The sequence below is a fragment of the Hyperolius riggenbachi genome, chromosome 7, assembly GCF_040937935.1.
Source record: "Hyperolius riggenbachi isolate aHypRig1 chromosome 7, aHypRig1.pri, whole genome shotgun sequence".
Taxonomy (NCBI): domain Eukaryota; kingdom Metazoa; phylum Chordata; class Amphibia; order Anura; family Hyperoliidae; genus Hyperolius; species Hyperolius riggenbachi.
This window is the reverse complement of record NC_090652.1, coordinates 248740216-248752237: the sequence shown is the minus strand read 5'-3', so window position 1 is coordinate 248752237 and position 12022 is coordinate 248740216. Positions and strand designations below refer to the sequence as shown.

The 12022-nt window shown below is 45.0% G+C and overlaps 1 protein-coding gene across 1 annotated transcript in view; it reads right to left on the bottom strand.

Annotated features, from left to right (window-relative positions):
- LOC137525816 (intelectin-1b-like) overlaps nt 1-12022 on the bottom strand; it is a 96514-nt gene that overhangs the window by 67161 nt on the left and 17331 nt on the right. The gene's annotated exons all lie outside the window — the stretch shown is intronic.

Here is a 12022-nt window from a genome sequence, read left to right as displayed (position 1 = left end):
CACAGTTCCAGGTCAAAGGTTAGCAGTCTAAATGCATCACACCATCCACTGCTAGAAGATCCTATTCACATCCGATATCGGCAACTGAAATACAGTTCACAGTCCTTGGAATACTGGTGGATATCCTATCATATATTCAGAGAAAAGCAGTCACCACACCATTGTGAGATACACTCATCAGATGTTAAGACCTGCTGATAGGTCAAATGAAGCCTCTGGCTGGGGTGGACTTCCGAACGCCGCGCGCTCTGTCAGCTCCGTCCTCCTCTGGTGACGAAACATGTAAGGCGGGGCCGAACATGGAACAGACAGCAGGATTACACGTGGGCACGGTGGGACCTCGGGCGCCAGAGGAGGACGGAGCTGACCGAGCGCACGACGGTCGGAAGTCCACCACAGGCAGAGGGACACCTACGCCAGCCGGCAATCTTAGCGGGGGAGAGCAGCAGTACAAAAACTCTGTGCTGTACAATCGTTGTGGAAAGTGTCCTAAATGCAATTGGTTTTTATCAATTTTATTAAAGTGACAGTATTACGCTATGTGGAGCCTTTTTATTGAGGTATTGATGCTGAGGAAGAATAAAAAAAGTGTACTGGATTTGTCCGAATTCTGCTGGATCTTGCCAGAGTGGTGAGGGACGACCCGGTGACTGTCCCAAGGCATAACATCTGGTGAGTGCATTTCACAATGGTGTGGTGACGGCTTTTCTCTGGAAATATGATAGGATATCCACCAGTATTCCAAGGACTGTGAACTGTATTTCAGTTGCCGTTGTCGGATGTGAATAGGATCTTCTATCAGTGGATGGTGTGATACATTTAGGCTGCTAACCTTTGACCTGGAACTGTGCAATTTTATTTGTTTGACAGGCTGATGTCTGTTTGTACCCTGGGGTTTTACTTTGCAGCGGACTATGTGAATATATGAGTTTCATATGGGGGGACAGTGCTTAAATGTATTATTCACTGTGCTTAGTACTCAGTGGAACGTGTGTGCACAGCATATATTTTTTTGAGTAAGGGTAAAGGGACTAGGTTGCACTGTGAGAGCATTAAAGGGAACCCGAGGTGAAGGGAATATGGAGACTGCAATATTTTCTTGTAAACAATGCCAGTTGCCTGGCAGCCCTGTTGATCTTCTGTTATAAGTAGTGTCTAAGACAAAACCCTGGAACAAGCATATGGCTAATTCAGTAAAACTTGAGTCAGCTATGTCAGTCAGAGTACCTGATCTGCTGCAGGAGGACTGCCAGGTAACTGGTATTGTTTATAAGGAAATAAATATGGCAGACACCATAACCCTCTCACCTCAGGTTCCCTTTAAGCCTGATACACACACACACAATTTTGATTGGCCAATTAAAACAATTATTATGTAGCATGAGGGACATTTTGAATACTATGAACTAATTGTGTAGGTAAGTTCTCATACTACACAGAAGAAAGAAAATTGGCCAAGTGTATGCACCCTTAAGGTGGCCACGAACGGTCCAATTTCTAGTGAAAAATCGTTCGAGCGATCAGAAATTCTGATCGGATTGGTTGTAAATAATCTCCATTGGTGGACACAATTGATTATGAACGAGTGAAAAAAAAATGTCGCCCGAATGAATTTTCGTCGAACCAAAATTTGGATTTTCTTGTTGGTTGCGATAGATAGGAAGCAAAGATTGGTTCGTTGATGGTGTAGTGAACGATGTACTACAATATTTCACTTCCGATCAGAATTTCTGATCGCTCGAACAATTTTTCGCTAGAAATTGGACCGTTAGTGGCCACCTTTAGAGGTGAAGCTAGAAGGGCGGTCTTGACTCTCCCTAGTTCAGGTATTTATATAGGAATCCAGGTCAGGCAGTAAAATGTATGTGTCACAGCTGATTCTAAACTAAAACTGCAGTCTCTAATGAGCACTTTCTAATAAAAATGATTATAGTCTATGGATAGATATTTGGCCTGAAAGCAAATCCTATTTCTGCCATTGGAGTCTACAGTGGGTTGCAAAAGTATTCGACCCCCTTGAAGTTTTCCACATTTTGTCACATTACTGCCACAAATATGCATCAATTTTATTGGAATTCCACGTGAAAGACCAATACAAAGTGGTGTACATGTGAGAAGTGGATTGAAAATCACACATGATTCCAAACATTTTTTTACAAATAAATAACTGCAAAGTGGGGTGTGCGTAATTATTTGGCCCCCTGAGTCAATACTTTGTAGAACCACCTTTTGCTGCAATTACAGCTGCCAGTCTTTTAGGGTATGTCTCTACCAGCTTTGCACATCTAGAGACTGAAATCCTTGCCCATTCTTCTTTGCAAAACAGCTCCAGCTCAGTCAGATTAGATGGACAGCGTTTGTGAACAGCAATTTTCAGATCTTGCCACAGATTCTCCATTGGATTTAGATCTGGACTTTGACTGGGCTATTCTAACACAGATATGTTTTGTTTTAAACCATTCCCTTGTTGCCCTGGCTTTATGTTTAGGGTCATTGTCCTGCTGGAAGGTGAACCTCCGCCCCAGTCTCAAGTCTTTTGCAGTCTCCAAGAGGTTTTCTTCCAAGTTTGCCCTGTATTTGGCTCCATCCATCTTCCCAACAACTCTGACCAGCTTCCCTGTCCCTGCTGAAGAGATGCCCCCCCCCCCCCCCCCCCCGAGCATGATGCTGCCACCACCATATTTGACAGTGGGGATGGTGTGTTCAGAGTGATGTGCAGTGTTTGTTTTCTGCCACATATAGCGTTTTGCATTTTGGCCAAAAAGTTCCATTTTGGTCTCATCTGACCAGAGCACCTTCTTCCACATGGTTGCTGTGTCCCCCACATGGCTTGTGGCAAACTGCAAACGGGACTTCTTATGCTTTCTGTTGACAATGCCTTTCTTCTTGCCACTCTTCCATAAAGGCCAACTTTGTACAGTGCATGACTAATAGTTGTCCTATGGACAGAGTCTCCCACCTGAGCTGTAGATCTCTGCAGCTCGTCCAGAGTCACCATGGGCCTCTTGACTGCTTTTCTGATTAGCGCTCTCCTTGTTCGGCCTGTGAGTTTAGGTGGATGGCCTTGTCTTGGTAGGTGTACAGAGTCATACTCCTTCCATTTCTGAATGATCACTTGAACAGTGCTCCGTGGGATGTTCAAGGCTTTGGAAATCTTTTTGTAGCCTAAGCCTGCTTTAAATTTCTCACTAACTTGATCCCTGACCTGTCTTGTGTGTTCTTTAGACTTCATGGTGTTGTTGCTCCCAATATTCTCTTAGACAACCTCTGAGGCAGTCACAGAGCAGCTGTATTTGTACTGACATTAGATTACACACAGGTGCACTCTATTTAGTCATTAGCACTCATCAGGCAATGTCTATAGGCAACTGACTGCACTCAGATCAAAGGGGGCCGAATAATTATGCACACCACTTTGCAGTTATTTATTTGTAAAAAATGTTTGGAATCCTGTATGATTTTCGTTCCACTTCTCATGTGTACACCACTTTGTGTTGGTCTTTCATGTGGCATTCCAATAAAATTGATTCATGTTTGTGGGAGTAATATGACAAAATGTGGAAAACTTCAAGGGGGCCGAATACTTTTGCAACCCACTGTAGTTTGTTGCAGTGATTCTGATGAGCAAGATCTATTCAAGAAAAAAAAAAAAAGCCTCACAGAACAAATTGACTTCTTTATAAGAGTAAGGCTACTGTCATGTATTACATATGTTAAGAGCGCAGATACAAAGCATAGTAAACGGCCACAGGAGAGGAAATCAGCGTTGCTTGTAGACACTGTATGTACAAACCAGGGCTGAGGAGTCATAGCAATTTGGGGTACCTGGAGTCGGGAGTCGGATGATTTTTAGACAGAATCCAAAGCCCTGGTAAGTATTAGACTAAGGAGTCAGAGTCAAAAGCATTTTGGGTACCTGGAGTCGGAGGTTTCATAAACGGAGGAGTCGGAAAACTTTTGTACCGGACACCACAGCCTTGGTACAAAGACTGCTTAAAGTAAACCGGAGATGGGCTTACTAAAAGATGTTCTACTTACCCGGGACTTCCTCCAACGCCATGAGCACCGATGCATCCCTCGCCGTCCTCCCGAGTGCTGTTCATCTGGTATCGGTTCCAGTAACTGCCTCAGCCGTGTCAGTCTCGGGCTCTTCTGCTCATCGGGACCAGGAATGCTCATCCGGATTTTGGATATCCAGGTAACCCGGATATCCAAACTTTTTTACACTATCCGGCCAGATCCGGATTCTGGATAGTTAAACAAAAATCCGGATAGCTATCTGCAGATAGTTTGACAGCCAACCTGGATATCTGCGGAATTGCCAGATATCCAAACCCGAATTACAAGTTTAGTGGCAAAAAGACCACCAACACCCTCCCACCCTGCTCGGATGCATAAAGTGAAAACGACTGAAGGCTGAAGTGGTTAAAGACTGTATTACTCTATGGGAGCGTCTGTTTAGTCCTTTTAGGAGGGATATTACCTGAACCATTGGAGGAATTGTGTCTATACATATACAAGTGTACTGAGTGGTTTGTGATTGGACAGCAACGTTTGGTGAGCGCTATTGTTTTATACTTGTTGCAGGACCGCACACCTGGTGGCTTTTGAGTGAACCCCCAGATGAGCACTTGGTGATAGTGGGCCCTGGCTAGCAGGGTGCTGTACACTGAGGGGGAGGCTGCTTACAGAGTGTAGGGTGGCACTGGTGCAGGGACGTTAAATACTGAAGGATACTGCACTATGTATTTTTAATTGTTTTTCTGAGGGACTGAAGCCTAGCAATAAAAAGGAAGAAGACAACTCTGTGGATTATGAGTATTCTATGCGATATAAAGCTGTTTGTGAATGAGCAGCATTTGAATCTGGTTGCTGCATTGTATGAGCTGGTGTTCGCATGCTAATATATGTTACCTTAGCCAAAGTGGAGGTGCAAACAGTGAAAAGGATACTACACTATTACGATTTTATTTCTGTCTTACTACAAGTGGACATCCAGATTGACATACAAGCTGGGAATGAATCAATGTTGGACTGTGTCACATGCCCTCAGGTTACAATACAGAGCGCAAACACCCTTGTATATGTAATTTTTGACTTTGGTGTTGCGAACCGGTATTAGAGACTGTGTTGGACTCTTTATCAAGGAAGGAGCGCAATATCACTTTTGGATTTATTGTCATCATAGACTATGGCCTAGTGCACACTGCACAGTTTTGGTAACATTTTCAAAAACGCTGCCACATCTGAAAACGCTTGGCTGATGTATCTCAATGGGATGGTGCACACCAGCGGTTTGAGTTTTTTAGCAAACTTGGCTCCTGCAGCATTTTTGTGGATTGCAGATGCGTTTCTGCCTCTATCTAGAGTATAGGAAAAGCTCAAACCGCTCTGAAAAATGCTAGATCAAAACGGTTTTCCAGGCGTTTGTTACAGTAGCTGTTCAGTAACAGCTTTACTGTAACAGTATATGAAATCTGCTACACAAAAATGCTCCCAAAAACGCTAGACATGTTTAGAATATCTCCAAACATGACTAGAATCGCTCTGAAATCTGCTCCAAAAACCTCTAGCGTTTTGCAGATCTGCTAGAGGTTTTTGGAGTGTACTGGGCCTATGAATGCATTTTGCAGGAACTGATCTTTTGCATGTGTACAGCAAAATTGGATGTATGTATGCACCCTAAAGGTGGCCAATAACCAGGGCTGTGGAGTCGGTCCAAAAATCCACCGACTCCGACTCCTCTAATTTGCATATTACAATTTTGTTGATTAAAAGTATGTAACGTGAAATTCGTCTCTAACTACCAACGCTTAGGAATTTTACAAGACAACTGAAGTGAGAAGGATATGTAGAATACTATATTTATTCCCTTTAGACTAAAACTAGTCCTTGGTAAGAGTACTTGTAAAAGGTACAAACCGGAACAAAGAACATCTATCAGGCCCAAGGCAATGTAAGTGTGGGTGCATGTAAGAATGATGTGCAGGTACTCTGCAGGGGAATGAGGAGATTCTTCCTCTATTACACATTCTTCATGCACAATCTGAACAAGGTTTATGGGTGACAGACAACACCTCTGTGTTCAATGTGCACATTCTCAGTGGATTCCCTGCAGCTCTGTGGGGAGTGCATATGTAGAGTATAGTACTACTGTGTAACAAAGTAAACCTGAGACAGATGAAATTAAAGTTTTATACATACCTGGGGCTTCCTCCAGCTGCCTTCAGGATAATCAGTCCCTCATTGTCCTCCTCAACCACCTGAAACTTCTGCTAGGAGTCCAGGTACTTGAGCCAGTCGGGCGTAGTGCGCTTGCACACCAGTGTTGTCAACTCATCCCTTTAATTACTGACACATCTAAGTTATACAGGTTCTGGGGCTATTTGCACATTGCCTTAACTGCATCTACCTAGCCACAAAACCTGTATAATTCATATGTGTCAGTAATTAAAGGGATGAGTTGGCAACACTGATGCACACACTCCGCCGCCAGGAGCATACTACACCTGTGCAGCACTATTGCGCAGGTGCAGAATGTTCCTGGCTGTGGGAGCAGCATGTGGCTGGACTGCGCTGACTGGCTGAATTACCAGGACCCATAGCAGAAGATCCAGGTGGTGGAGGACAGCGAGGGACTGATTGGCCTGAAGGGGGCTGGAGGAAGCCCCAGGTATGTATAAAACTTTACTTTTCATGCGTCTCAGGTACCCTTTAATTTGTAGTCACCAAACCAAATTTTAACAACATATCAAATTATTTGATTTCATCAGCAAAGGGAGTACATACATTTGCATAAATCCGCATCAATGCAGAATTATTTCCATCTCATTGACCATCTCTATTAGTGACACAGCTACACATCAGGCTTTATTCTTACAGCATAGATGTTATTTAGTATATATAAGAGATTCCTGTGTACACATCAAATATACAGTCACAATCAGATATGTATATCTGACCTTAAAAATACGGGGACTGCTTTATTGAAGCAGCACAAGTAACTAATTTTGATTGGTTTATTTCATTTTTGTGGACTAAGCACAGCTATTACTGTATATATACTGTATATATACACATTATTTTTAATGACTATTATCTGAGAAATAGAACATTTTATTATATTTTCTATTTTAATTACAGTTACAAATTCATTAGGAGTCGGTGCATTTTTTCCCGACTCCAACTCCAGGCCCCCAAAATTGCCCCGACTCCGACTCCAACTCCACAGCCCTGCCAATAACAATCACATTTCTAGCAAAAAAATTGTTAGAACAATCAGATAATTCTGATCATATTAGTTCAATTAGATCACGATTGTAGAATCAGTTGTCAGATTGGATTTTCATCAAACCAAAATGTGGATTTTCTTGTCGGTTGTAATAGATAGGAAGCAAAAATTGGTTTGTTGATGGTGTAGTAGTGAATGATGTATTACAATATTTCACTTTCGATCAGAATGATCTGATCACTCAAACAATTTTTTCAATAAACTCCTTTCATGTTCCCATTCGACTTAAAGAGACTCTGTAACATCAAAAACCTCCCCTAGGGGGTACTCACCTCGGGTGGGGGAAGCCTCCGGATCCTAATGAGGCTTTCCACGCCGTCCTCTGTCCCACGAGGGTCTTGCTGCAGCCCTCCGAACAGCCGGCGACAGACCCGACTGTAGATTCAATATTTACCTTTGCTGGCTCCAGCGGGGGCGCTGTGGCTGCTTTCGGCTCAGAAATAGACGGAAATACCCGATCTCCGTCGGGTCCGCTCTACTGCGCAGGCACCGGAAACTTGCGCCTGCGCAGTAGAGCAGACCCAACGGCAATCGGGTATTTCCACCTACTTCGGAGCCGACAGCCGTCAGAGCGCCTGCGCAGGAGCCGGGAAGGTAAATATTGATGTCACTGCTGCACGGAGGGCTGCAGCGAGACCCCTGAGGGACGGAGGACGGCGTGGGAAGCCTCATTAGGATCCGGAGGCTTCCCCCACCCGAGGTGAGTACCCCCCAGGGGACGTTTTGACGTTACAGTTCCTCTTTAAACAAATTGTTTGACTGCATTTTTGTTGGAAAAATGTTTTTTGGTTTTTTTTATTAGTCGTGATGTGGGCTAGTTGATTAAAAAAAAAAAAATCAATGTATTACATGTTATTTCCAATCACATTTATCCAATTGTTCAAACGATTCTTAGCTAAAAAAAACTATTATAAAAACTTTTTTTCCCGATAGCCAAAATTGCCATCGAACAATCTATCCTGCGGGGGCAGTAACCAGACATCCCACCCATCCAGCTCACTATGCTCCTAGGGTGGTGACCAGACAGCCCATCAATCCATCTCTCTATGCTCCAAGGACAGTGACCAGACAGCCCACCCATCCAGCTCTGTATTGCTCCGAGGGCGGTGACCAGACAGCCCACCCATCCAGCTCTGTATTGCTCTGAGGGTGGTGACCGGACAGCCCACCCATGCACATCTCTATGCTCTGGGATTGGTGGTCAGACAGCCCACCCATCAAACTCTCTATGTTCCGAGGGCAGTGACTGGACATCCCAGCTATCCAGCTCTCTATGTTCCGAGGGCAGTGACTGGACAGCCCACCTATCCAGCTTTATATGCTCCGAGGGCAGTGACTGGACATCCCACCTATCCAGCTCTATATGCTTCCAGGGCGGTGACCAGACAGCCCACCCATACTCCTTACGCTCTGGTGACCTAGTGTTTAAATAAAGACATTGATTACTCATTATTGGTGGTGTAGCTTATTCTTCTCAGGATGACTTGCTCTTCAAATTTGTTCTAGACCTGAACTAATGAGATTGCCTGGTTATCAACAAAGGTAGAATATCACTTTAAAGTTTTAAACAAACTCAAAGAGTATCTAAAGTGACAAAAAGTGCCTCAAAAGGCATGCATGTCCCAAATCTGGCCCAGGGGCCAAATGCGGCCCACCAAGTCTTCTGTGGTGGCCCCTGGGGCTCTCAACAGTTGTGAATTCCATGTGGCTCACAGGCCATAGCTGGGGTGCCCCATGCAGGGGCACCTTGCATCGCCACTCTACTACCCCCTTTGCTTGCCTGTAGATTATCAGCCACCACTGTAGCAGTAGCAGCCACAGATTAGCAGCTGCCACCAACAGCCGCTAATTAGCAGCTGCCACCGTGCCATCAGCAATACCAGCTCCTGATTAGCAGCTGTCACTATGCCAGCAGCAATAACAGCCACTGATTAGCACTGCCACTGTGCCATCAGCAGTACCAGCCACTGATTACCATTGACAGAAAGATTGCCAGAGAAATTGGGAAGCAGACCACAGAAAGGCAGAAAAGACTATTGACAGAAAGATTAGCAGGGAAATTGGGAAGCAGGTCATAAAGAGGAAGAAGACACCGTACCATTGACAGAAAGATTGCCAGGGGAATCAAGAAGCAGATCACAGAAAAGCAGAACACACCGTACCATCGACAGAATGCTTTCCAAAGAAATCGAGAAGCAGTTCAAAAATGGCAGAAGAGACTGTACCATGGACAGAAAGATTGCAAAGGAAATCGAGAAGCAATTCAAAAAAGGCAGAAGACACCGTTCCATTGACAATAAGATTGCTAGTGAAATCGAGCAGCAGATCACAGAAAGGCTGAAGACACCGCACCATTTACAGAAAGATTGCCAGGGAAATCGAGAAGCAGATCACAGAAAGGCAGAAGACACAGTACCATTTACAGAAAGATTGCCAGGAAAATTGAGAAGCAGATCATAGAAAGGCAGGAGATACCATACCATCGACAGAATGATTTCCAAGGAAATCGAGTAGCAGATCAGAGAAAGGCAGAATACACTGTACCATTGATGGAAAGATTGCTAGCGAAATTGGGAAGCAGATCATAGAAAGGCAGAACACACCGTACCATCGACAGAATGATTTCCAAGGAAATCAAGACGCAGTTCAAAAAAGGCAGAAGACACCGTTCCATTGACAATAAGATTGCTAGTGAAATCGAGCAGCAGATCACAGAAAGGCCACAGACCCAGTACCATTGACAGAAAGATTGCCAGCAAAATCGAGAAGCAGACAACAGAAAGGCAGAAGATACCAAACCAATGACAGAAAAATTAACAGGGAAATCGAGAATCGAGCATATTGCACAGCATAACAAATTGTCGGCGGTGCCTTCCAAAGGGCAGAGAGAGACCACCGTGAACGGACGACAGGGGAAGCCGCGATAGGGTCCAGAGGCTTTCCCCTCCTGAGGTAAGTACTCCCCCAGGGGCAATTTTTCAGTACAGGATCTCTTTAATAATGATAAGATACAAATACATCTGAACAAGTAGTAATAGTGAATTAAACATCATCAAGGAATCACAGAAACAGTCCGCCAGCCAAGTTCCGCCAGATACAAGAATGAGGTAGCTGTAGACCCCAGGATAACAGAATAAGGCAGACATAGATCCCAGATATCACAATTAAAGGATGTGTGCGTGTGTAAAAAACTGACACTTACTTGGGGCATCTACCGGCCACCTGCAGCTGTCATGTGCCCGTGCCATCCTCTACGATCCTCTGTTCCCCGCCGCCGTCACTGTTCAATTATTTGTCTAACTAGATGAATACAACTGCGCCTGCGCAGCCACATGCGTATTAGCTCCCTCTCGCATCTCAGAGAGCTTACTGTGCAGGCGCAGTACAAAGTCTCCTCATACTGCGCCTGCGCAGTAAGCTCCCGGAGACATGAGCAGGAGCTAAGACACATGGCCCCCGCAGCCACAGTTGTATTCGTCTAGTTAGACGAATAATTGAACAGTGACGGCGGCGGGGAACAGAGGATCACAGATGACAGCGTGGGCACATGACAGCTGCAGGGGGCTGATAGAAGCCCCAGGTAAGTGTCAGTTTTGTTTTTAAAAAGCCACACAGAACCCCCTTAAGCAGCTTTATTTCCCCAGATACCATAATAATGTGCCCCCAGACATCAGAATGAAGGAACTATGTGCCTAAAGTATCCACTTACCCACCTGATACCACAATCAAGTAGCCCAGTTAGGTAGTCACTTGCCTTAGAAGTAAGAAGCCATTTGCCCCTTGAGAATGAAGCTCTTCCAGCCATTATCCCTCCGTTGCAGAGTAAACAACAGTCGGAGTGCGCCAGACTTATTCAGTCTCCCCTCTTGCAGTGTCTCTGGGTCTCCCGGTTTTTCCCACTGTAATGAGATGACACAACATCACTATATCCCATTGGCATGTTGGAATCGATGTTACATGCTGGGAGCATTGACATGGCACAGTGACTGGACTGGAAAAGGGGTGAATGTGCTAGCAGGATAGGGGCATGCTGGGAACACTGATATGGCGCAGTGACTGGACAGAAAGGATAAATGTGCTGGCAGGACAGGTGCATGCTGGGAGCATTGACATGGCACAGTGACTGGACAGGAAAAAGGTGAATGTGCTGGAAGGACAGATGCATGCTGGGAGAATTGACATGGCACAGTGACTGGACAGGAAGAAGGATGGATGTGCAGGCAGGACAGGTGCATGCTGGGAGAATTGACATGGCACAGTGACTGGACAGGAAGAAGGATGAATGTGCTGGCAGGACAGGTGCATGCTGGGAGCATTGCCATGGCGCAGTGACTGGACAGGAGGAAGGATGAATGTGCTTGGCAAAAAACGTGAAATAGCACCTTTACCCAGTGTACAGAACTGAGCAGAGCATAGTGGTCACCATTAGGGATGTCCAAGAGATGCAAATAATGCATTGGTCAATTTTCAAGCTACATACATTACAATTGATTCACACTTTGCATATTAATCCTACATCAACTAGGAATTATTGCCCCTCACTGACTATCCCTAGTCTGCATTGTAAAGTATTTCCAGCTATGGGCCGCCTCATTAGGACCCACACCTTCATTCTTAACCTGAATCCCTAATTAAGTTGGAACACTGTTCCACCTCTGTCACCAGTGCCCCCTTTGACTGCAGTGTCCCCCTCTGTGCCACCTACTGCATGTCGAGGTGCCCCCCCCCATG